This window comes from Budorcas taxicolor, chromosome 24 (genome assembly GCF_023091745.1).
Source record: "Budorcas taxicolor isolate Tak-1 chromosome 24, Takin1.1, whole genome shotgun sequence".
Classification (NCBI taxonomy): domain Eukaryota; kingdom Metazoa; phylum Chordata; class Mammalia; order Artiodactyla; family Bovidae; genus Budorcas; species Budorcas taxicolor.
In genome coordinates, this window is record NC_068933.1 from 4,467,900 (window position 1) to 4,494,637 (window position 26,738).

The following is a 26,738-nucleotide window of genomic DNA, read 5'->3' on the forward strand; positions in this document are numbered from 1 at the left end:
TCAACAAGACCAGGGCAGCTCCCACACAGAGGAGAGCTCGCAGAAGGGGACCATGAGGCTGTTCGCACCAGGAAACACATCCGCCTGGAGGGCCAGGCGCTTGAGATCGAATCTGCTCTTTTGGGAGCTCAGATTCTGGGGCCCCAAACTTCCGCGGACCTAACAGGTTCGGAAGGAAGGGACTCCTGGGAACCAATTCCATCCTTTACCTGACAACCGAACTCAGCTTCTCTTTCTCCATCTCTCCTACAAACCTTGGTGCCCTGCTCGCTGACCTAACTTGCTTCCCTGCTTGTCTTGCCTCTTCATCAAATGCAGACGCACCAGCCAACGCTTGTCAGTTGCTCAGGATGCTTCAGGGTTAGGACGCAAGACGCTAGGAGGCGGGCGGGAGGAGAACGGCGCCGTGAGCAGCCACCAAAGGATGGTCCTGCTCCAAGGCCCGGAGAGGGTCCCAGCACTCAGAGCACACGAGGGGCTGAGCACGCCGAGAGAGAACGTGGATGATGGAGCCATGCGCTCTGCTGGAGACTAGTTTAAAGGGTTAACAAAAACACAGCGATAGAGTCCTACCAAGGCCATAAAGAAAAACTATAAGTTGTCCCTGTAAAGAAGTTGGGAGAATTTGACTCGGCAGAAGGAACTGTGGGGACAAAAGCAACGAGACAGCATGAAGGCATCTGGGATTGTGGAAAGCACTGGTTGTCTACTTGGAGTTCCAAATACAAGTTGTTCAGTTTCCTGAGCATATAGTAGTGCCAGGCACAGCCAGTAACTGCTTTACATACTACATTATCACGTTTACTTTCGGATCACAGAAGCTCTCCAGTAAATGGCCGCCTATCTCCGCCTCATTGATAGGGAATTAAAGCGGAGACGGATTAGCCTACTAGGTTCGCACGTGAGAGCGTGGACACAGCTAATCCCGCCGTGTCAGAGTCAGCGAGTTTGACCTCCGTGACAGAAGAAGGCGTGTTTGTGTTAGAGTGTGTTGGGAGGAGTGCACATTTCGAGGAGTGCACGCAGCAGATATCAAATGGCTCGGAACTCTTGACGGCTGAATTCCTTGTTCTAGAAGCTTCTAGGCTGATCCCAGGGAGAATGCCTGGGCCTGTCACGGTCACCATCTCTGATTAAAAATCATCAGCTTGATTCACTTCCACAGATGCACAGGAGAAGTTATCTGATGGAAAAAACCTTCTAGTTTTTATTGGATTTAAATATGTATGTGAGTATTCCCGGATTTCTCATGACCTGAGTAAATTGAAACTGAGCTACCTTGAGCTATCCACAGCAGATAAGTTATTATGGAGAACCGGGTGTTAGATTACAAATGGAGTGTATGATTATCAAAAGCAAGGATGCTAAATATTTATCATGGATCCTTACTGTGCAGCTGATGCTTCTAAGTAGAGTGTTAGTTGCAACAGCAAGTGTTCAATCACATCTAGTGGAAGGAAGGTAATTCTTCATAAAATGTAGAGCAACTGTTGATTTACACTGACTTCTGTTGAACAAGTCTGCTTGTTCTGTAAGTTGACAGACCAAGCAATCCCATGAAAAGTTCTTCCAAGTGACTAAAATAGAACCCTCCAATCAACTGGGTACCAGGACTAGCTCTCCACTCCAACCATGCTGTACATATTAATAAAAGAGTGTACGTGGCTTGGGTTGAATATCAGCAATTAAGGGACCTGGAAGATCCTTCCTTTATAGAAATAATGCCCCACCCCATGTGGCTGTTGTTGTTCACTCACTGAGTCATGTTCAGCTCTTTGCAACCCCATGAGCTGCAGCATGCCAGGCTCCCTGTCCTTCACTATCTCCTGGAGTTGCTCAAATTCATGTTCATTGAGTCAGTGATGCTAACTATCTCATCCTCTGTTGCCCTCTTCTCCTTTAGCCTTCAGTCTTTCCCAGTATCAGGGTCTTTTTCCAATGGGTCAGTTCTTACTAATAAGGTGACCAAAGTCCTGGAGCTTCAGCTTCAACATCAGTCCTTCCAATGAATACTCAAGGTTGATTTCCTTTAGGATGGACTGGTTTGATCTCCTTGCAGTCCAAGGGACTCTTGAGTGTCTTCTTCAGCACCACAATTTGAAAGCATCAATTCTTTGGAGCTCAGACTTCTTTGTGGGATCCAATTCTCACATCCATACGTGACTACTGGAAAAACAGTAGCTTTGACTACATGGACTTTTATCAGCAAAGTGATGTCTCTGCTTTTTAATATGCTGTCTAGATTTGTCATAGCTTTTCCTCCAAGGAGCAAGCATCTTTTAATATTATGGCTGAAGTCACTGTCTGCAGTGATTCTGAAGCCCAAGAAAATAGAATCTGCCACTGCTTCCACTTTTCCTATCCATAGCAGTCACTGGTTTCTCTTCACTACCTTAGAACACAGGAGAGTTTTGCCTTTGGCCCTATTTTAATATGAAAATAGCTCCAGGATGCAATATCACACTTGGCCAGTAGGTGCCACCACCAACCACATGATTTTTAAAATTGAATCCTAGCATTGGAAAAGGAAATGGCAACCCACTCCAGTGTTCTTACCTGGAGAATTCCAGGGGACGGGAGAGCCTGGTGGGCTGCCGTCTCTGGGGTCGCATAGAGTCGGACACGACTGAAGCGACTTAGCTGCAGTGATCATCCAATGAATTATTTTTGTTTCCTGTTCATGCAAATGAGGAAAGAAAGCAATGGCTACTTTTACAAATATCTAAGTCATACGAATGAGTCAAGGATGTGTTAGCAGGTGAGTTAAAGCTGTATTTTCAAAAAATAGTACTTGAATATGGTAAAGAGTGAGGGGAGGATGTTTAGAAGGTAAGCAGTGCAGTATCTGGGAAAGATTGAAGGCAGGAGGAGAAGGGGATGACAGAGGATGAGCTGGTTGGATGGTATCTCTGACTTGATGGACAAGAGTTTAAATGAGCTCCAGGAGCTGGTGATGGACAGGGAAGCCTGGTGTGCTGCAGTCCATTGGGTCACAAAGAGTCACACCCGACTGAGGGACTGAACTGAACTGAACTGATTGAAGTGCAGTATCTACTGAGCGCATGTCTTATATGAGGTACTTTAGGGACTGGGGATTAAAGTAGGTAAGACTTTTACTTGATATAAAAAAGCATTATTTTTAGAGAGACACACATACCTAACCAAAGCATTATAATTCACATCCATGTAAGTTCTAATGATAGTATGAGAAAATGCAAAGAGAATTGAGTAGGTAAATGCTTCGTGGAGATCACAGAAGAGGGGAAATTTGAGCTGAGTTGTGGAGGGTCAGTAGGTGAAGAAGAAAAGGCAGGGCTTAACCCTTGTCCAAAGGAAGGCCATCGTAAGAAGAGTTCTAGCAGAGCAAGATGATGGGTGGGAAGCATCTAGCGGTGGGAAAAGATGGAGGAAGTGACTAGGTCATGCGGAAATGCAAAAAAGAAAATAGGAGGGGCAAATTAGGGACTGTCTTACACACCACACAAAGAAGTTTGGACGGTGTCCTGTAGATACTAGGAAGCTGGGAGTCATGTATTTTTGAGGCAATAACTAGGATCAGCATGCAGAGGGAACCAAAGAAGGCAGGGCTTCAAGTCAGGGGCAACAGAAGAACACACTCACCAGACAAGAGAGAAGATCCAGGGCTGAGTTAGGAGAGTGCTGGGGGGAGGGAGAGGCGGAGCCCTGGATGATACACCCGTGGGGTGAGATTGGAGAAGACTGGGAATAGGCTGGTCTTAAGGAGAGAAGACTTGGAGAGCTGAGCGTCTAGGCAGACTCTGAGGGCAGTAATTCAGGATGGACGCACAGGACACCAGTGACCCAGGTGGAAGAAACAAGGGTTAAACCAGTTATCACGGAAGTGGGGTGGGTGGTGAATGGAGGCTCTTCTATGCTGGATTCGAGATACCTAGGAAGCATTTAGGTAGACAGATCCACAGGAGACTTTGAACCATGAGGATGGCTAGGCTAAGAGGTAGAGATGTTGGAATGATTCAAACACAAATTTCATCCTCCAAATTTTACGCAAGAGTAACTTGATTTGCTTGGGTGATAAAATTTAATAAATATATATGTGGTACATTTAACAGTTAAAACACTATTTTCTTTTATCTGTCAAGGTAGATTCCCCCTTGATTTTGGCCGCTTTTAGTTCAGCATCTACCTACCAAGCACCTCCAGCTAGGAGGCATAGCTAGGCCCAACAGCAAAAATTACTCGAAAATGAGTAATTCTGAACATTGTAAAATCTCATGGAGGATCCAGATATGCAAACATTTCCGAGTCAAGCCAATAACCAGTGTGATTGACTGTTGCGCTGGTTGATTTAAATGACACTTTTTTCTCCCTAATTTTTTGGAAAAAAAAGTACAACAATCTCTGAGTACAAAGAAGGGAAATAGTTTTGTTTTGTTAATTTATTAAATGCCTTCTAAACATGAAGCATTCTACCAGATCCCAAGCAGGAGTTGGAAAATAAAAGGAGATGGTGGGTGTCTGCCTTCAAATGAGCTTTCTGTTTATAACCTGAAGGATACACAAGTCATGCGAGAAGGATGGTGCCTCAGAGTTTCCAGTTTCCAGTTTCCATTATAGGTATAATAAGGCTACTTTAAAAGCAGGGTTATTTAAATTGTTAATTGTGAATTGATTCCGGCATTCATTTACCTTCAGGAATTAGATAGGTTAATTAACTACTGTGACTCATTTTTCAAATTATAACACGAAGACTAATTTTCCTTACCTTCTGCCTCTAAGATATTAATTAATACATTTGAGCATCGCACCATTTCCACAGCCTATGAAAATTCATAGGTGCAACAGGGCAGCATCTTGCTGGCGGACACTCAGGTAGGATGCTTATCACCACCCTGTGGGAGAGATTTGTCCAAACTCCCCTGAAGCGCAGTTCCACAGGACCAGCACTCTTGAATAAGGCAGACAGGTAGCATGACTCATGCATATGCTAATTGTAATAAATAATGAAAATATTTAGAGACAGTGAGGTTTGAACTTGAACTTTATGAATAAACGTTGATTAGTATGCAGCACTAGCAGTATCCTCAGCTTTTGTTCTTACTGTTAAAAGGCAGTCATTACTAACTGATGCTTTGAAATTTTACAGCTGTTCGCTCATCTCCCTGTTTCTACTTTTCCAGAGCAAAGAAATCGCATTATCTCTACCTTGAAATATCAACAGAGAGGTCTTCACCCACACCTGGACTTGTAGATGTGGAAGCACTGATGTCCACTGGCCACAAGTGAGTTCTCAGTGGAGAGGATAAGAGGTGGCATCATCTGCTAACAGGAGCACAGGGCAGAGGGACCATTTCCGACTCTGACTGTGGGATGACTGCTGGTCGCACTGAACACAGATGCCCAACTCAACAAACACGGAAAGGAAACCCTCAGGTATCAGAGATTGACTTTTCTCTTCTATTAAGACCATTATCTCACTGCCAGGCCTGAATTTTCATGAGAAATGTAGTGGAAAATTGGTAGAATTCATGAAGATGGGGGCTTTCCAGATGGCATTAGTGGTAAAGAACCTGCAGGAGACAAAGGGACATGGGTTTGATCCCTGGGTCGGGAAGATCCCCTGGAGGAGGGCACGGCTACCCACTCCTTGCCTGGAGAATCCCATGGAGAGAGGAGCCTGGTGGGCTACAGTCCATGGGGTCGCAAAGAGTCAGACGCTACAGAAGCTAATTAGCATGCACGAAGACGGAGAGATGAGAAAAGATCAGGCAGTGAAACACTGCCCTGGGCCAGAGCTGTTAATTAATGAGGGCTTCACTGAGCAATCGCATGTCTGATAGACCCAAATGATTTTATGTCTGAATTGAAGAGAGAAAGAGAGAGGGACATCTCGCAGATGCTCCATGAGGCACTGACTGTGAAGGCAGCACATTCGTCTTCCATCCAACCCAGGCGCCACCGGCAGGAGAGGCAAGAAGGGCTGAAGGCGGGTGTGAAGGTGGGGCTTGGCTTTGCTCTTAATGGCAACGAGTGAAGACACTGGGAGAGGAGGAAAAGGGGCTTTCACAGCCAGGCCAGGCGCAGCTTCATGTAGCCTTTCAATGGTTGCTTTTGTGCCATCTCTCCCCTTTCTTCAATCTTTTAAGATCTCATGGGAGCCTCCTTCTAGGTTTTAATTCATTGAACACTTAGTGTCAGAGTATCTGTGGATACCAGTCACTGCACCCACATTCTTGTTGGTGGAAGTAACAGTCCTGCCTCAGACTATGCAATCAAGGAGTAAAGAGAAGAAAATAAACGGCTGAATGCAGGTGCAGGTCCTAGGATCACTGGGTGCAGCTCAAAGCAGAGGAAGAGAAGGCAAGGAGGCGTTCCTGATGGAGGCGCTTCACAAAAGCAGCCTTCTGTGGTGTCACTGTGCTCCCTTAATGGAGAAGAGCGCCTCCGTTCCTTGAGCCCACAGAGAGGGTAGCTCTGTGCTGAGCACACTCTCAAAACTCATCAACCCAAGTCTGGGTGGACTGGAAAACACTCCTGTGAAACTGCGCTAATTGCATTTATAAGGACCTCCATTTGTTATTATTTTGAAATTTCTGGCTCTTTTTATTTTAACTTTTAATTTTGTAATTGAGCACGGTGGACTAACAATCCTGTATTAGATTTAGGTGTGTGTATGATTTAGTTATATATACACATATAACATTATATATGCTATGCTATGCTAAGTCGCTTCAGTCGTGTCCGACTCTGTGCGACCCCACAGACGGCAGCCCACCAGGTTCCCCCGTCCCTGGGATTCTCCAGGCAAGAACGCTGGAGTGGGCTGCCATTTCCTTCTCCAACATTATATATATATATACACATATATATGCATGTATTCATTTTCAAATTTGCTTTCTATTTAGGTGGTTCTATAACACTGGGCAGAGTTCCCTGTGCTTTACAGCAGCTCCTTGTTACTTATCCATTCTAAACATAGCAGAGTATACATGTCCAAACTCCCTAACTAGCTAGAAGGGACCTTTATTCTCAGACGGGCCTCCCTCAGCCCCTCCAATGAACACCGTGCTGTCAGCTCAAACGAAAACCAACAGGAAAGCTGACCTCCTTCCCAGAGTTCAAGGTCGACCAACCCATGGTCTGCCAAAACCAAGTTTCCACTAAATACAATGCTTCACGTGCCTCAGTGCCTAGAACTCAAGCTTTAAGCTCACATAAATCATAAGCTTTATTACCAGGTGACAGCACTTTCCACACACTGGGACAGTCCACGCTAAGTTGTTTCTAGCAGGGGCTCCACCTAAACAGTCAAGTGTAGTGAAACGTCACAGGGTCTTGTCAGGGTTTGATGCCTGTCCCGCTTGTAATACAGACCAGACGCTTGTACTGACGCCTATACATAAATCATTCCAACACTTTATTTCTGGTGGAAAAACCAGTAAAATAGTCCCAAATAAAAGTATTTTGTATGGCTACTCTGCCCCAAGTTGTCCGCTTTAATGGTATCTGCACTGGAATTGTGCACTGGAACGTGAATAGACTACTTGCCGGTAACGTCAAACACAGATCAGACATAACTTGCACTCACAATTCATCTGTGTGCGATTACAGTCGCTTCCAAAGATACCTGTTACACATTTGGTTTTATATGATCAGAAAGTAATAGTACACTAAGATGGGGTGATAAGACATCTACTGAAGGAACAACATATAAAATGAAATTCCCAGATAAACAGCATAGGAAGAAGTGTCACAAATGGAATAAACACAACTCGAACAGACGGCACTCCATTACCGACCGGGAGGCACCGCTCTCTGAGTGCCGCCTTCCACGGCAGCCTTTCATTCTGACCGAGTGCGTGTGGAGCGCCATCTCCCATGCTGTTTCTCGTGTAAACCACTTACAGGCTTCTTCCTCCACCAACAGAATAAACTACTTTCATGCCGTGTCTTCACGTGTGCAGATCTTACACAACATAAATTTGGGTGAAGAACTATTAGTAATAATGACCAGTAGATGCTGTTAATCAGTGCCCAGTATTTGCCAGGTTCAATCACCACCAGCACTTAAAGTGGAAACTAACTTCCCTCATATATAAGCAAGAAAAATGAAACAACTTGCTTGGACAGATAAGAAATTTGTTCTTTAACCTGGGAGTTCATCATCCCCTCCCTAAACTCCATTGTCAACACTGCTGTTTTTCCTTTGATCATTTATACCATTAGCCAAGCACTTATGTCAAAGGACTTTTGTTTACTGAAAATACTGCATTTCAAAATAATTGGCATTATCACCTTTATTATTCAACAGATATGTAGATAATAATCAGAGCTTCTCTTCTCCTTGTGAAAGCAAATATGATACCTTCCATTGACAGAATTCTGGCAAAAAGGAAAAAAAATGTGACGTCTCATTTTGCCAGTGCAACCTTTGAAATCGATTAGTATATATATAAATATATATTATATATATAAATAGTGTCAATCTTACTTGTAGAATTTGTAGAACTATCTTACTCGTAGAACTAATCTGTGAAGATCATGTTTGGAGCAAGTGAGCTTCCCAAAGGCAGAGCTCTTACTTTTTCTATGTGTCTTATTCTAAATATAAAGCAAACCCTAGCACATGTTGGCTGCTCTATGTTGAATGAATGAGTGAATGAATGAAAGAGCAATGGAGAAATCATGAAATCATCTCAAATGAAACAAAAATCAATGTATAAATAAGACAAAGATCCACTGCAAACCATTTAAATATTATACTAAAATATAAACAAGAGATTTAAGAAACCAATCCTATAGTATTTCAAGATCAAAACTAGTAAAGCCTTAACCATGAGATAAACAAATTATTTGTCTCCTTCCTGGGTACTCTTTGGAGATGTTGAACAATGTATTGATAAAATAATGAATATTATTATAAATATATTTTGTCCCTTCTGGGATCATTGGCAAACCTGAAGGAATGCTTCAGGGGAAAGGAGGATAGTTTTCAATCAACCTGTAAATTTCCTGGACACCATCTGTGTCAACACTGTATTAGGGATGGAAAAAGGTGTAAGTCACCACCTGGGCCTCTTAGAACATGTACTCTTTTTGGTAAGATAAGCCACATGCAGATGAAAATATTTTCAGCAATAAAAAGGTAACTTAGTGAATATGGGAACTCAGTGGGGTGGGAAAGGGAGCCGTGGTGACTTTCATGTAAATGTGAACGTTCCAAATGGACTGGGTTTTGGCCATTGGAAAGCTATTAACACTTGCCAACATTCTATAATGGAACTTTCATATTTGACTTTGGCTTGAACTCTTTTCTTCATTGTTTTCTTTTTCTTTTGCCATCTGTAGAACTTCTGATACAAGCTCAATCTCAATCAATGGTTTTAATCTTGTGAACTACATTCAGTTAATGTTTCATGAGCTGCCTGATGTGGCAGATACCTTGAGAAAAAAGCTTCCTGGAAAGGGTAGGCAGCGTCTACCTGTAATCAGCATAGCAGGCAACAACGTAGACACCATGGACAGCACAGAATGCAGGGTGCTGCTGCGTGGGAGCAGGACAGCCGCCAACAAAGCCACACCTGGCAGGCGTGTGTGTGGGGGTGGGGGGGGGAGCGGGCACTCCATGTTGGCCAGAGGGATTCTAGCAAGGATGGAGTCAAATGCCTCTGAACCCTTGTGGCTACCTGGTACTATCTTGTGCTTTAACTAATAGATTATTATTGATTTATTTTAATAAGCTTGTGAAGCAGAAATTAATAGTTACATTTTACATCAGTCATAACTGTATTTCAAAAATGTTCAGTAAGTTTCTCAAAGTAGCATAGCTCCAAGTGCAAAGAATTTCCTGTTTTGCTTCAAGTCTCACCAAAAACGTACTGACAGCATCGGAAAGGACTCTAAAGGTGGTGGAAGCCAGGGTTTGTGGGAAATACTCCCTATGGAGGTGAAAGTAAGCAGAGGCCCCTTTCCTTTGTGCTCAGATGGTTTTACAGTGGACGTTAGCACTGTTCTCTGGGAATCCAGGATTAGAGTCACCTTAAGAGAGGTGATGTTAATTTTTCATCCTAGGATTAAATATAAACTCATTAAGTTGTAGGGTGTGGGGAATGAGTCAACAATCAATCATCAGGCTGAGCACTACATTACCTGTCTGCTTCCCTGGGCAGGAGCATTCTTGAGAAGAGGTGGAGAAGGCAACTTTCTACATATGGTGATCCCAGGGATTAGGAAATAGTCTCCCTAATCAAAAATATCTCCTATCTCATGTGTGGCCTATTACTTGTGCTAGCATTTTTATTATTAAAAAATGACTCCCAAGTCTTGGAAATTAATCACTTATTAAAATATATACAATGTAAACAAAAAACTCAAGAACTCTTGGTTGTTTTCAAGTATGTCCATGCTTCTTTCCTGACAGTAAACACTGACATTTTAGAACAAAAGAGAGAAAGAAGCTACACACACAAAGGGAAGAAACAAAGATTTTCCATCTAACCCTTCATCTCTGCAGGTCCAAACTATTGCCACCTGTTGAGTCTAGGGAAAACGAGCTGCCCGTTTTCATAAAGAATTCCCCATATCTCAGTTAGAAGGAGCTTTAATATTACCTATGTCCCAGAGTTATTTAGGCACAGATTCTATCTAAGCTTCTAGAACAGAAGATTCTGGTTTTCTCACTGTCTACCCCAGGCCTTGAGCTTGAATCTAAAATGTCTCTAGAAAGTATCAGCTGAATAAATGATACAATAGGAAATGAGGGGATGGACGGTACTGAAGATTACGATTCCTGTATGTGGAGCCAACTGAAATTCACGAAGCCTTCAGCATACTTCCCACCCAGCTAGCTGTTTCCTGGGTGTACCACAGGGAACTTCAAAAGCTAAAGAAGAGAAAGCTGTTCTTGAAACATACCCTTCTCGTGAATCAGCGGGAGGATGAGGATGCACCTCATTTGACAAGGACGAGCCTCGCGTGAAGATGGCACTCATGGCATGCATGTAGAATGCTTCAGTTTCTTTACCCATTAGGGAGAAAATGAGTCTGTGCCGTGTTTATATAGTCTGACATTGATTTACAGGTTCTATTTTTTCCCATCAAATATGAACCATGTTCTACTATATATGGTGCTGTTAAAAAAAAAAAAAAAAGGCATTAACTGTAGCCACCTGGTCATTTCAAGTAGTAAACTCTAAGGCTGCATTTCCTACTAAAACTCGCCTTTTTGAACTTGGTGTTAATCTTTATTTAATAAAATATTATTATTTAAGTGGATGAGTCTTTGATTGAATCATTTATTGTGGAAAAGATCAGTGGAAAGGAACTCAGGCCATTCCCAAAGGAAATTAACAGATCTGAATATGGATGCTAAGCTTTCACCCACTCCTTTTATTTTGGATTCTTATTTACTCAGCATAATGCCATCTTTTTGCTCATAATCGCTTCAATCAGCACTCTTTGCAGCTTCAAGGTCAAGACTGCCTGCTGAGACCGCCTTGCAATTCAATAAGCAGCCAAAAGGGGGGTGGGTGCATAGAATTAACTACACAGATTGCATTTTCTGTGTTTCCATTTAACCAGTTCAGTTCAATTCAGTCGCTCAGTCTCAGTCAGGTCTGACTCTTTGCGACCCCATGGACTGCAGCACGCCAGGCCTCCCTGTCCATCACCAACTCCCAGAGCCTACTCAAACTCATGTCCATTGCATTGGTGACACCATTCAACCATCTCATCCACTGCTGTCCCCTTCTCCCGCCTTCAATGTTTCCCAGCATCAGGGTCTTTTCCAATGAGTCGATTCTTCGCATCAGGTGGCCAAAGTATTGGAGTTTCAGCTTCAGCATGAGTCCTTCCAATGAATATTCAGGACTGATCTACTTTAGGATGGACTGGTTGGATCTCCTTGCAGTCCAAGGGACTCTCAAGAGTCTTTTCCAGCACCACAGTTCAAAAGCATCAATTCTTCAGCGCTCAACTCTCACATCCATACATGACCACTGAAAGAACCATGGCTTTGACTAGATGGACCTTTCCTCCTAAACACCTCATACCCAAAAAAGTTTTCTCAGGAACAAAAATAAATAGTATTTACTCATGAGTAGCTCAGACTCCAAAGACTTATTACTAAAGATAACAATAACAACATCATAATTTACAATATCTCAGTGATAACCTAATTAATCCCCCAGGCAAATGCACTGACTGACAAGTTTTCTGATTTGTAGGACAATTCATACTAGCCTTTAAAAAGCTTCTAAGAAATAAGCCAACTCACTGATTTTATCTAGTTTGGTATTTCCCAAATTGACACAAGTTCATTTGGAAAATTATAAAACTTAGCAATTGCAATTAGTCCTATGGCATTTTTTTAAAAACTCACATGGATACTTAGGATTTCCCATGCATACACAGGACATAAATTTTATTATATAATGGCAATATTTGCAATCATATATATACACACACATATATACTAAATATATGACTCTGCATTCTGAAGGAGATCAGCCCTGGGATGTCTTTGGAAGGAATGATGCTAAAGATGAAACTCCAGTACTTTGGCCACCTCATGCGAATAGCTGACTCATTGGAAAAGACTTTGATACTGGGAGGGATTGGGGGCAGGAGAAGAAGGGGACGACAGAGGATGAGATGGCTGGATGGCATCACTGACTCAATGGACGCAAGTCTGGGTGAACTCCGGGAGTTGGTGATGGACAGGGAGGCCTGGCATGCTGCGGTTCATGGGGTCGCAAAGAGTCGGACACGACTGAGCGACTGAACTGAACTGAACTGAATGATATATATGTACATATGATTCTCTTACCACCAGCATATTAAATTTTAATCACCATATTATAATCATTCCTGCTGAGAAGAGTATAACAAATCATTACACAAAACTTTTCAGCTACATATTTTGATAATTTCACTTGTCATTGCCTTTGATGAAGACTAAACAGACAATCAAAGGTTGTGGGAATTAAAAGACAAACAATGGTTAATATGCCAGTTTTTTCCTTGGTAAGGCATTGTCTAGTCAGGGCACACATATGCAGACATGATTATCCTTACATATGTTAGATTCCTTTTGCTTTTGCAAAGCATTTGATTTAACCAATAACATACAAGTGCAGTCAGCAAAAAAGTCTCATTATGGGCCATTTGATAGGCAAATAGATAATATATCACACATATATATCAGCTCTGTGCAAATGCATTTAAAATAGATTAATACATGACAGAATAATACTAAAACTCACTGGAAATTAGAAAGTGTGTGCTTCTTTAAAGAGATTATTTGTTGAGTATAAAAAATTTCACAATGATTTTTCTCAAGACCCATATTAATTATGTTGCCTAATGGTTTGTCAGTAGAAGAACAACATTTGTTTGAAGAGCGCTTTTGTTCTGATGATTGGCTAAATTGGCCAGTCACAAGCTAAACTCTATGCTTTTGCACCAAATCTTAATTCAACCAGAGTGATAAAATTCCTAGTTGATTTCTGAAGGTTGCCCTCTGCTGTCTTCTGGAATGTAAATCTAAGGTCCCCACCTATATAAAATTAATCCACGCTTAAACTAATACCGGGTTTGTGCATGAACCATTTCTTTAGTATCTCAAAGAGCACTCTAAGAGAATTACTTGACAGAAGCAATTTATGACAACAGATCTTGCCTACTCAATTCTGAAGAGTGACTCTAACTTCACGTTAAAACAGCAAAATGAAAAAAAGTCTCTTTAAAAAAAATGTTAATTTTAGATCAGTTTCAGATTGACAGAAAGTTTGTCAGAGATTTCCCCCACCCTGACGCCTTATACTCTGTATACACTGTGCCCAGTGACCTCAGTCGTGCCCCACTCTTTGCGACCCCATGGACTGCAGCCCGCCAGTCTCCCCTGTCTGTGGGGCTCTCCAGCCAAGAATACTGGAGTAGGCTGCCATGCCCTCCTCCAGGGGATCCTCCCGACCCAGGGATTGAACCCACGTCTCTTAGGTCTCCTGCACTGGCAGGCAGGCTCTTTACCACTAGCGCGACCTGGAGTTTTCCCCTAATATTAATTCTCTTAAACGAGTGTGGGAATTTTGATATGGTTAGTAGACCAATATTATAACCTTTATATCACTAGAGCCCACAGTTAATTCAGATAAGCTTTTTATTTAATGTTCTTTTTTTCTGTCCACAGATTCATCTAAGGTACCGTATCACATTTAGCATTATGTTTTCTTAGGGGTCTCTTGCCTCTGACAGTTATCAGGATTTCCTTGTTTTTCACGACCTTGACATTTTTGAGGAGTACTTGCTCGGGTATTTCGTGGAATATCCCTCTACCAGGATTTTTGACAGTTTCTGTGACATATAAATTGCATACCCTCTGACTAATGTAAACTACATATCATCAGTTTTAGTGTATTCACAGATCTGTGCAATCACAGGGCTTCCCTGGTGTCTCAGACAGTAAAACTTCTGCCTACAATGTGGGAGACCCATGTTCAATCCCTAGGTCTGGAAGATCTCCTCAAGAAAGAAATGGCAACCCACTCCAGTATTCTTGCCTGGAAAATCCCATGCACGAAGGAGCCTGGTGGGGTCCATGGGGTACAATCAGAGTCAACTTTAAATTATTTTCATCAACTCTAAAGAGACCGCATTCCCTCCACTATCAGTCCTGTGTCCCCTCCCCATGAACACCCATCACCCTCACCTTTCAGACCCCAAGCGATCACTAATCTACTTTCTACTTTTTGTAGATTTCCCTGTTCCAGACATTTCATATGAGTGAAAATACATGACATATGGTCTTATTCTGTGACTGCCTTACTTTGCTTAGCATAGTATTTTCAGTATCTGCTAATGTTGTTAACATGTATCAGTATCTCATTACTTTTTATGACTGAATAACATTTGTATGGATACAACACACATTTATCCATTCATCCATTGATGAGCTACTGGGTCATTTTCACTTTGGGGCTATTATGAATAATGTTCTTTTTGTACAGTGATGTTTAAATCAAACATTTGTAGTACAAGTATTTGTGTGTATATTTGTTTTTACTTCTTTTAGGTGTGTATCTAGGAGCAGCATTTCTGGGTAATAAGGTAAAGCCACATTTAATTATTTCAAGAACTTCTGTTTAATTAAAGAACTGCCAAACTCTTTTCCGACATGCTGCACCTTATTACATGCCCGCTGGCAGTTTATGAGAGTGCCGGTTCCTCCACATTCTTGCTAACACTTATCACTAACTTACTTTTTGACCCTAGCCATCCTAGCGGGTGTGCAGTGGTATTGCACTGTGGGTGTGGTTTGCATTTCTCTGATGAATAGTGATGTCAAGCATGTTTTCATGTGCTTATTGGCCATTTAATTGTTTATCCTCCTTGGAGAAAGATTTATGAAGATCCTTTCTCTATTTTTCAGCAGGGTTATTTATCTTTTTATTATTAAAAGATATGCATTATTTCCATAAAATGAACACAAAACTCTTATCAGGTATATAATTTGAAAATATTTCCTCCCATTCTGTGAGTGGTCCTCCTGCTTACTGGATGGTACCCACAGAAGAGCAAGTTTTTAGTTTTGACAAACCAGTCTATCTTTGTGTGTGTGTGTGTGGCTTGTGCTTTTGGTAAAAACATCCTTCTTTTCTCATTGACTGTTGCCAGCCATTTACTCTCCCTTCCAATCAATAACTATTGCAAGCCCTGAAGCCTTGATCACTTTCGTATGTCTTTCGATTCCTTTACCCCCACCCCATCTCCTCTGCAGACGGTATGTCTGATCCGGTCTGGAGCACTGTCAACCTTATCCATAACCTGGAAGTTAAATCATCATCTCAGAACTCACCTGATGTCTAAACTCCCCCTGCTCCTCCTCCCTTGAACCGACACTTCCAGGGAATGAAAGTAGCAATCATCCATCTGCCTAATCAAGAACTGTGCTGACTATTTTAAAAAATAGCTTTATCAACCTAACACACTTGGAAATCCCCCCTTTAAACACGTACAATTACTGAGCATATTTACAGAGAAGGGCAACTGTCACCAAAATCCAATTTTAGAGCAGTTTCAACTGCCCCTAAAGAAAGCAGGTGCCCATTAGATATCATTCTCCATTCTTCTCTACCTCTTCCCCCACCCCAGGAGACCATCAACCTATTTTATTCCCCTGTAGACACACAGACCCTCTCTCAACATTTAATCTGCCACTAAGATCTAACTTACATGCCTCCTCAGCACATCTCAAATCTATCTATTTTCTTAGTTCAGATTTTCTGTTGTTCTTAGCTGTATTGATGCAATTTTCTCCTAACAGGGCATGTGATAAATTTTTCCTTTCCAACCTATTGCTGCCAGAAAAATTCTTGCAATAGTAAATACAGTCATGCCACTCACTCACTGAAAATGTTTGAGATGCCCCACCCTGCCTTCAGAATAAAGGCAAATACCTTCTCGTGGCATGAAATGCCCTTTATGGCCATTCCCTGCACAGCCACCTCGCCACCCTCATGACTCACCCCACCCCCTCCACCCCCCCCCCCCCAACTGCATGACATCAGATCGCAGCTACCTTCAACCTCTAGCAGTATCCTCCACCCAGTGTATCTCTCCTTTCTAAGAGCCTTCACACTGCTAATTCTCTTGCTAAAGAAAGCTTCCCTGGAGTCTATATCATGAAACTGCTGATCCTCCCAACCTCTGCCTGGCATTAACGGATCACTGATGGTATCCTCTGCTCCCCCAAGTTAACATTCCTAAGACTGTTATAACATGCATTCTGGGTATTTATCTATCTACACCTTTTGCTATGAAACCTCCTTGAAGGAAGACTGTTCTCTTGTATTCGCCATGGCAAGAAAAAATCCTTTCATTTAGCATCCATTTAATAAATACCTGTTGACCAAAACGCATGAATGGACGTTAATAACGGCGATGACTGTGATCCCAGAGATAGTCTCTAGGCTACTTTACCACTTTTCTAGACAATCCTTCACGGCAACTATACGTTGAAAGAGATGTGGTATTAAGTGCACGGTAGGTGTATAATTGTGAATTTACATACCTATGAAAGCAAACTGGGAAGGCTGACATTTCAGGCTCTGTGGATTCAGGGTTTAATCCTGAAAGCAGCTTGATCCTATTACACACTGCAAACACCCAGGTGCAATGAAGAAAGGAAGCGGAGTTTGGGAGGGGCAGCCATGAATCAGTCTCTGCTTTACACCCGCGCTTATGGTGAGGGCAGGATTTAGTGTCTGGAGAGGAGAATGGAGGAAATGACATAGGTGGATGTTCGAAAAGAAAACGGGAATGCTAGCTAGCATTGTCAAGTGAAATTTTATGAATAGCAGTAATGAAGAATTAATATTTGTCTAAATTATATACTCACTCAAAATCCAACCACACTGATCCTTCGATTTCTACTTTTTTAAGCTCACTGAATTGAAGGATTAGTGTCAACGCATATAATTCCCCAAATTCACAGAGATTAAGCCTATTTTGCATAAGTTTTCTCGACACTACCTTTTTTAAAGGTATCATCTCAAGCAATGATGGCTTAGCTTGTTTTCAATAGGCTATCAAAGAAGATTAGGAGGTATGTGTTGAACCAAATGTTTAAATACAGAGGTCTAAAGACTTTTTAAAAAATGTATTAAATTATTATTTATTGCAAACACAATACATCTCAGAAAGAGTTTTTATCTCAAGGAGAAGAGAGGCAGAGAGAAACAACTTTCAGAGTGAGGAGATGGAAAAATAAACACATGCATTAAATACACGCAGAGGACACCAAGCATTAAAGAGTGTTGAGGAGAAAGATGGAATAGGATGACGGAGCTTCTGAAGAGGAGAGAACGACATTTATGGCACAGGGTGTGCAGCGCGATTTTCTTGGGCACGGTGGCTCTGACTGGACACCTGGAGAGAAGGAGGGATGAATCTTGCACTGGGGGAGAAAGGGCAGCCAGCAGAGCATGGGTGCGGAGGCGCGAGGCGGCTGCGGTGCAGACACACGAGAACTGAGAACTCCGGCGGGCTTCAGCAGAGCGAGTGAGGCGGGGGAGCGTGAGGGCAGAGTGGTGTCCGCAACCCAGAGGACTTCGGCGGTCCACAACCACTGTCGGGACTGTAAGCATGACACTGAATGAGACAGAAAATCGGTGGTGCGTCTTGCACAAAGGAATAACTTGACCTGACTAGTTCTAGGTTTTTTTAATTTTCTTTTTTTCAAAGAATCACTGTAGCTATTAAGTAGATGACAAACTGTGCTTAGTCCCTTTAGGCTGCCATAACCAGATATCAAAAGATATTAAAGAGCAGAGGCATTACTTTGCCAACAAAGGTCTGTCTAGTCAAGGCTATGGTTTTTCCAGTGGTCATGTATGGATGTGAGAGTTGGACTGTGAAGAGAGCTGAGCGCCAAAGAATTGATGCTTTTGAACTGTGGTGTTGGAGAAGACACTTGAGAGTCCCTTGGACTGCAAGGAGATCCAACCAGTCCTCCTAAAGGAAATCAGTCCTGAATATTCATTGGAAGGACTGATGCTGAAGCTAAAACTCCAATACTTTGGCTGCCTGATGCAAAGAACTGACTCATTGGAAAAGACCCTGGTACTGGGAAAGATTGAAAGTGGGAGGAGAAGGGGACGACAGAGGATGAGATGATTGGATGGCATCACCAACGCGATGGACATGAGTTTGGGTGAACTCTGGGAGTTGGTGATGGACAGGGAGGCCTGGTATGCTGCAGTCCATGGGGTCACAAAGAGTCGGACACAACTGAATGACCAAACTGAAATGAGCAGGATAGCACTGACTGGGCAGCTTATCAATAATAAAAATTATTTCTTACAGTTTTAGAGGCCGGGAATTCAAGGTCAAGATGCTTACAGATTTCTTGTCCAGTGAGGACTTTCGTCCTGTTTCCTAGATGGAGTCTTTTCACAGGTCCTTACAGGGAGGAAAGGGCAAGGTTTTTCTCTGCATTAATCCTTCATGACATAATTATCTACCAAAGTCCTACCTCCCAACATCATCATCAAGAGGATTAGTATTTCTACCTGTGAATTTTGCAAAGACACAAACATTCAGATTGTAGCATGGGTATGTGGAAAAATTAAAAGTAAGAAGACAAGTTAATAAGCTATAGTGACAACTAGTGAAAAATGATGGTTTGGAAAAAGATGGCATAGAGGTATGGAGACTATGGATATTTTGTAACATGAGAAGCAACAAGACGTGATATTTAGTAAAAGACTGGAGAAATACAAAAATCAAGAATGCCTCCAAGTGTCTAGAACTAAGACCTGGAATTGCTTTTTACTAACTTGAGAAAAACCACAAGGAGGAAGGGCTCAGAGATGTTGGGGTGCAGATATAAACACGGCAGGTGACCACACGGAGAAGGTGCTTGGGGCCATGCAGGTGACATCACGTTACGATTTAGGGTTGCTCTAAGAGATCTCAGGTCTGATCCCAGAGGCTTGAGACTTTCAGAGTTTAGGAAGATAGAAAAAGCTAGTACATGTGAGGGAGACCAAGAAGTCAGAGACATGAAGGGGAACCGAGGGAGCCCATGACCTCTCAGTCAAGTCAGAACAGAGGGGACCACCATAAGCACAGCCATATGGTTCTCAGAGACCACATGAAAGGTAAACGGCAAATGACCCTTGGGTTGGACCATGTTTGGGCCACGGGTGAACTGTGGTAGACATCACAGTTAAAGGTTCCGTGTTTACCATCATGAAAAATGGCATCATCATTTATCAGGTTTATGTGGATAATCAACTATACATATAAATCAAGCAAGTTCTTCATTTCTTCTGACCTCAGCTGTTTCATCTATAACATGGGGAGAAAAACAATATTGAAAAGTGTTTTGAGGATTACTTCAAAAATGTAACAAATGCTAAGAACAGTGAGTGAGAGATATATTCTCAATGAATGGTGGTTATCTATTTTCTGCTGGTGAGATTATAGTATTTCCCTTAAAATCACTAGAGTCCTCATCCAACATCAATATATATCCAAGACTTCAGTAGTCAGTTATTTACCCCCACCCCCATGAGAATCAACAGATCAGAACATGCAACTGGATTCTAGAACATCAGTACTGATATCATATACACAGTCTTGTAACATTCAATCACTGCCGACTATTTTAGTGAAAAGCATAACTCACGTCTATTTTTATCTCATACTCTCATTCCTGCAAATTTTAGCAACAATTTTGCAGAACCATTTCTGATTTTCACATAAGCAACACTCTCCTTGATATCTCTTCTTGGGCAGCTTGGCAGGATATTTACTTTGGATAAAAATGTGTGCATTTCTCAAATTCGATTCATAATAAAAGTTTATCATTTTTTCTATCAAAATTAATATTTTATACAATAAATATGTACAACGCAATTGATGTATCTGATAAGCATGTTACTTTGTATTTTTTTAGACTAATTTTAAATAAAATATGCAAATCCTTTAGGAAAAAAGAAATGGAATCAAAAGGCATTTTTTTCTTGATTTAAAGTTACCTTTCTAAGACAGGGCAAAAATTTTATTTTTTTTTAAGTAAAGAACAAGTGAAATGTTACTTTTCTTCATAAATGGATCCTAAAAGAACTGTCAATGCATTATTCAAAAACGATTAATATTTGATTCAATACCTACCTAAATTTGGCAATATTATTATTCTTTGTATTAATAGTATTTTTATTTCCTGGGCCATTAATCTTTTCTGTTTCAATGTGACATATAAAATGACATAATTATAGAGTTTATACAGTCATGCATGCAAAACCATATCTGGTTATCTTTTAAATTAATTGTGTGGGTTTCATCCAATATCTCAGTGATAACAATGTGAACAAAAATTGGACTGAGTTCCAAGTAGCTATTAAAGTACCTAAAATAGAATGTGCATCATTTTGAGGAACACACACACATACACACATACACATACGCACACAATTTGGAGTAATTATGCCAAATCCATGATATATTTAGAATGAAAATCAGAAACAAATAATGACTTCAAAATGTACTCATCTTGCAACTGTTTAAACATGATTTCCTCCTTCCCGTGCTACCCATAAACTTGCCTAGTATTGCCCACTGTAATGGACAGGAGTCATTTCCAAAAAATCTAAAGTGTATTTTAACTTGTGTATTCTCCTTAGGTAGCACTAGAGATAAAGAACTCACCTGCCAGTGTGGGAGATGTAAGGGAAGCAGGTTTGATTCCCAGGTCAGGAAGATCCCCTAGAGAAGGAAATGGCAACCCACTCCAGTGTTCTTGCCTGAAGAATCCCAAGGACAGAGGAGCCAGGTGGGCTACAGTCTATGGGGTCACAAAGAATTGGACTCAACTGAAGTGACTGAGCACACAGTTTAATTTATATTTGATTTTTACATATGTGATTTTTTAGGACAGAATCTTCATTACAATTACTTTTTTCCAAAGTTAATACCAATTTTTATTTTGTAGCATTGAGTTGTTAGCTTTATTAATTTTAAAATTTTTATTCAATGGACACTCACATTCAGACATTAAGGATTACAATAAACAGGTTAAATAAAGTCTTTGCATGAGTAAGAGAAGCTATCTTGTGATTTAAAAAGATTCAATGAATAATTCCCATGTGGATGATAAAGATATGATTATTTTTATAAATTGGCTAAAACAAATAATGCTTGCATTCTCTGAGACATTTCCATTCATAATGAACACCCAAAAGAGGTGAGCCAAATGAACTGATCTACGAACGAGAAACTGATTCAAACTGATAGAGAACAGACTTTTGGTTGCCAAGGGGGAAGGGGAGAAGGGAAGAAAGGATTGGGAGTTTGGCACGAGCAGATGCAAACTGTTAACTATGGGCTAAAAAATTAACAAGGTCCTACTGCATAGCGCAGCGAACTATATTCAATATTCTGTAATAAACTATAATAAAAAGGAATATGAAAATATTATACATATGTATATTATATATATATAACTGAATCACTTTGCCCTACAGCAGAAATTAACCGAACATTATAAATCACCTATAGTCAATAAAATAAAAAAGAGACAGCCTACTATCTGAAATTTATCCTTAATTCTGAAATTTCAGAATTTACCCTTTACACATACATAGACACTGGAGGCAAAAATACAGGAGTGGGTGGCCTTTCCCTTCTTCAGCAAATCTTCTCAACACAGGGACTGAACCCAGGTCTCCCACATGGCAGGCAGATTCTTTACCAGCTGTTCAGTTCAGTTCAGTCATGTCTGACTCTTTGTGACCCCATGAACTGCAGCAAGCCAGGCCTCCCTATCCATTACCAACTCCCAGAGTCCACCCAAACCCATGTCCATCATGTTGGTGATGCCATCCAACCATCTCATCCTCTGTCGTCCCCTTCTCCTTCCCTCAATCTTTCCCAGCACCAGAGTCTTTTCCAATGAGTCAGCTCTTCCCATCAGGTGGCCAAAAACTGGAGTTTCAGCTGATGTCCTTCCAATGAACACCCAGAACTGATCTCCTTTAGGATGGACTGGTTGGATCTCCTTGGAGTCCAAGGGACTCTCAAGAGTCTTCTCCAACACTACAGTTCAAAAGCATCAGTTCTTCAGTGCTCAGCTTTCTTTATAGTCCAACTCTCACATCCATACATGACCACTGAAAAAAACCATAACCTTGACTAGACGGACCTTTGTTGGCAAAGTAATGTCTCTGCTTTTAAATATGCTATCTAGGTTGGTCATAACTTTTCTTCCAAGGAGTAAGTGTCTCTTAATTTCATGGCTGCAGTCACCATCTGCAGTGATTTTGGAGCCCAAAAAAATAAAGTCTGACACTGTTTCCACTGTTTCCCCATCTATTTGCCATGAAGTGATGGGACCAGATGCCATGATCTTCGTTTTCTGAATATTGAGCTTTAAGCCAACTTTTTCACTCTCCTCTTTCACTTTCATCAAGAGGCTCTTTAGTTCTTCTTCACTTTCTGCCATAAGGGTGGTATCATTTGCATATCTGAGGCTATTGATATTTCTCCTGGCAATCTTGATCCCAGCTTGTGCTTCTTCCAGCCCAGCATTTCTCATGATGTACTCTGCATATAAGTTAAATAAGCAGGGTGACAATATACAGCCTTGACATACTCTTTTCCCTATTTGGAACCATTCTGTTGTTCCATGTCCAGTTCTAACTGTTGCTTCCTGACCTGCATACAGATTTCTCAAGAGGCAGATCAAGTGGTCTGGTATTCCCATCTCTTTCAGAATTTTCCAGTTTATTGTGATCCACACAGTCAAAGGCTTTGGCATAGTCAATAAAGCAGAAATAGATGTTTTTCTGGAATTATCTTGCTTTTTTGATGATCCAGTGGATGTTGGCAATTTGATCTCTGGTCAAAAGGAAAACCCAAGAATACTGGAGTGGGTAGCCTATCCTTCTGCAGATTGAGCCAGAAATAGAACCAGGCTCTCCTGCATTGCAGGCGGGTTCTTTCCCAACTGAGCTATCAGGGAAGCCCCACACACAGACACACACACTCACAAATCTGGCAGAACTGAGGCAGCACTCTCCTTCTGTAAAGCATATGTTAATATCACCTAACAATTATATATATATTTCTAAATGTATGTATTATATAAAGTTATGTATATAATTCTTAAATGAAGTATGATACTTTAAATTTAAATTTGCTTAACATGTTACCTAATTCTTGACTTATTTCAATGACATGAACTTAAACAATTCTCATACAGAAAGACAGAACTGTTATTTAGGAAATTAAAGTACCTGCAGTTCCACAAAATCTCTGGCATAGTGTTCTTACGGAAATAACATGCATTGCCTCTGCTTTGAATAAAGAGAAAATCTCATTAAGAATCTTGGAACTTACTGCAATAAAATCAGCAGCTTACACTGAAAACAGTTACTTCATTTTCTTCATCCCTATAATGTCTGAAGTAAACCTGATGGCTTTGAGTAATAAAAAATTAGTTTCATTGTGTTTTTTTTTTTTTTTAATTTCCCATCAAAAAAATGATTTAACAACACATTAGAGGATCTTTTGGGAAACAATGTTTTTATTATCCCAACAATGACCATCATTAAAGTGACTTCAGTTTGCATTTTAACATAGATCCAAATACAATGAACATCAATGTGCAGTTCTTTTTCTGATAGAAGTTAGATGGTCTTCCGTCACCCCCAGTTGCTCTACTGCACAGCTTGTGCATAGTCCGTTCATAGGAAAAAGAATAGTGCTACCCTAACAAAAAATAGAGGTCTTTTTAGGTGGCTCAGGTGTAAAGAATCTGCCTGCCAACTCAGGAGACCCAGGAGACCAGGTTCAAGCCCTGAGTCAGGAAGATCCCTGAGAGAAGGGAATGGCAACTAACTTCAGTATTCTTGACGGGAAAATCCCATGGACAGAGGAACTTAGCAGGCTACAGTCCCTGGGGTCACAAGGAGTCAGACATGACTGAGTGACTAAGCATGCATGCAACCAAAACCCGAAGCCTGTTTTATGCACCGACCAGATCTTAACAGGGCTCAGCTGAATAATAATTCTTAAGCTTTATGTATTTTAGGACTCACTGTTTTTCATTTAATTTTAACTAAACTAAATCATGAAGTTGAAAGAAAAATCACTGTGAAGAGCTTTAATGCTCTTGTGTCGATTATTTGAAATTCTTGCCCCCAAAATGGTTTCCGTCTGTTTATACTTACACAGGAAATCCTTGAGGTGTAACATAACAGCAACAGCTAAATTGGAAAGACTGGCATTATGTCATATTATGTCGCCCAGGTTTTGACACCTGGATGGTTCTAAGCCTACATGAACCGTCAATAACAGTAATCCAGCTGTGCTACCAGTTCAAAGTGATTAGAACTACGACACGCTAAACTGCAAAGTTCATAACATGCGTGCAACAAAGGTCCATATAGTCAAAGCTATGGTTTTTCCAGTATTCACATATGGATATGAGAGTTGGAGCAAAATAAATAAATAAATAAATGGAATAAAATCTAAAAAAAAAAAAGAAGGCTGAGTGCTGAAGAACTGATGCTTTTGAACTGTGGTGTTGGACAAGACTCCTGAGAGTCCCATGGGCAGTAAGGAGATCAAACCAGTCCATCCTAAAGGAAATCAACCTTGAATATAATTGGAATGACTGATGGTGGAGCTGGAAGCTCCAGTACTTTGGTTACGTGATGCAAAGAGCTGATTCACTGGAAAAGACCCTGATGCTGGGAAAGATTGATGGCAAAAGGAGAGGAGGGCGGCGGAGGATGAGATGGTTAGATAACATTGCTGACTCAATGGATGTGAATTTGAGCAAACTCTGGGAGACAGTGAAGGACAGAGGAGCCTGGCGTGCTGCAGCCCATGGGATCACAGAGCTGTACAGGACTTAGTGACTGAGCAAGAGGGGGATGGCCACTCTTTTCAATTCAAGTGAAAAGCTTTCCACAAAACGTCAATTTATCGGACTTTCTTCAATTCACATTAAATCTCTTTCTCGGTTCTTAGTCCTGCTGCAAATACTGTATGCATCTAATCACCTATTTAATTCTCCAGGCATTGTTCCCACACAGACAGAACCAAAAAATGACGACCTCTGTCTTTGAAGAGTATATCCTGTGGATATCATTTTCCTAATTGCTCCTCTAAGGTAATGCTGACTAAAGAGCCTGTTCTATTCTTTTTTCTTTCCTTTTTTTTTTTTTTTAAAAACACATCTACATTTGAAAAGACATCCATTTTTCTCACTTCTTCATGCTAGACACTTAATCCCCTCAAGACGAGAACTATACTTGATGATTGAGTAAACAGAAGTCCAAAGAAGCTAAGTTATTTCTCCAGGGGCACATAACTTACTTGTACAACAGCTGAGTCAGAACTGAAAATGGTATTTCCTGCTTTTCCTTTACCAAGATCTTAAAGAAATGCATATAAATAAATATTTAAATAAAGAAATACATATAAATAAAAGTTGTAACATGAAAATGTTAATAGTCAACCTTCCATCTAGTTTCTGTTTAGTTATTAAAGACATAAGGCAATGAATGAAAAGTGAAGGATATATATTCCAACAATTCAGAGTCCTTATTTTTTATGATCTTATCATTGTAACTTTATCATCCACAGAGAACCCTTACATTTTGTGGCCTTATCATTCCTTAATATGGAATGTGCTGAGTAGTACAGAGACTTTAGATGCTGGAATTATTAATAATAAGAATTAATTCTCTGAAAACTTCAGTTGTTTATTTTTTTTCACTCAAACCATTCAGAAAACAGATTTGCGAGAAATTTAAGAAAATAAAATGAGCCCTATGATAACAAGTGGACCCATATCTTTACTTTCATAATTAATTTCACCATTATTACAGCTCAGTCTTTTTGGTGTACCTTTCAAACCATCTGCAAAAGCTAGAAAAACCTGGAGTTGTCAAGTGCTATGCAAATTGATGAGTCCACTCCTCAAATAGCTTCTGGAAAATGAATGGCCCCACTGCTATGTCTTGTCATCAAAGAGCATTTGATTAATATTTCCCCTCCTTACAAAGATGACCAACACTTGATTATATAAGAGGTATTACTAAGTGCAAAACCTAAATATATCCTATGTAAATAGAGACATCCCAGTGAGGTAGAGTTATTTATAGGCAGCAATTATCTGAGGCCATCATACTTTCTAGTTGAGCCAAACACTGATTTTGAATTTCTTTATTTTTGCAAAAGCAAATTGC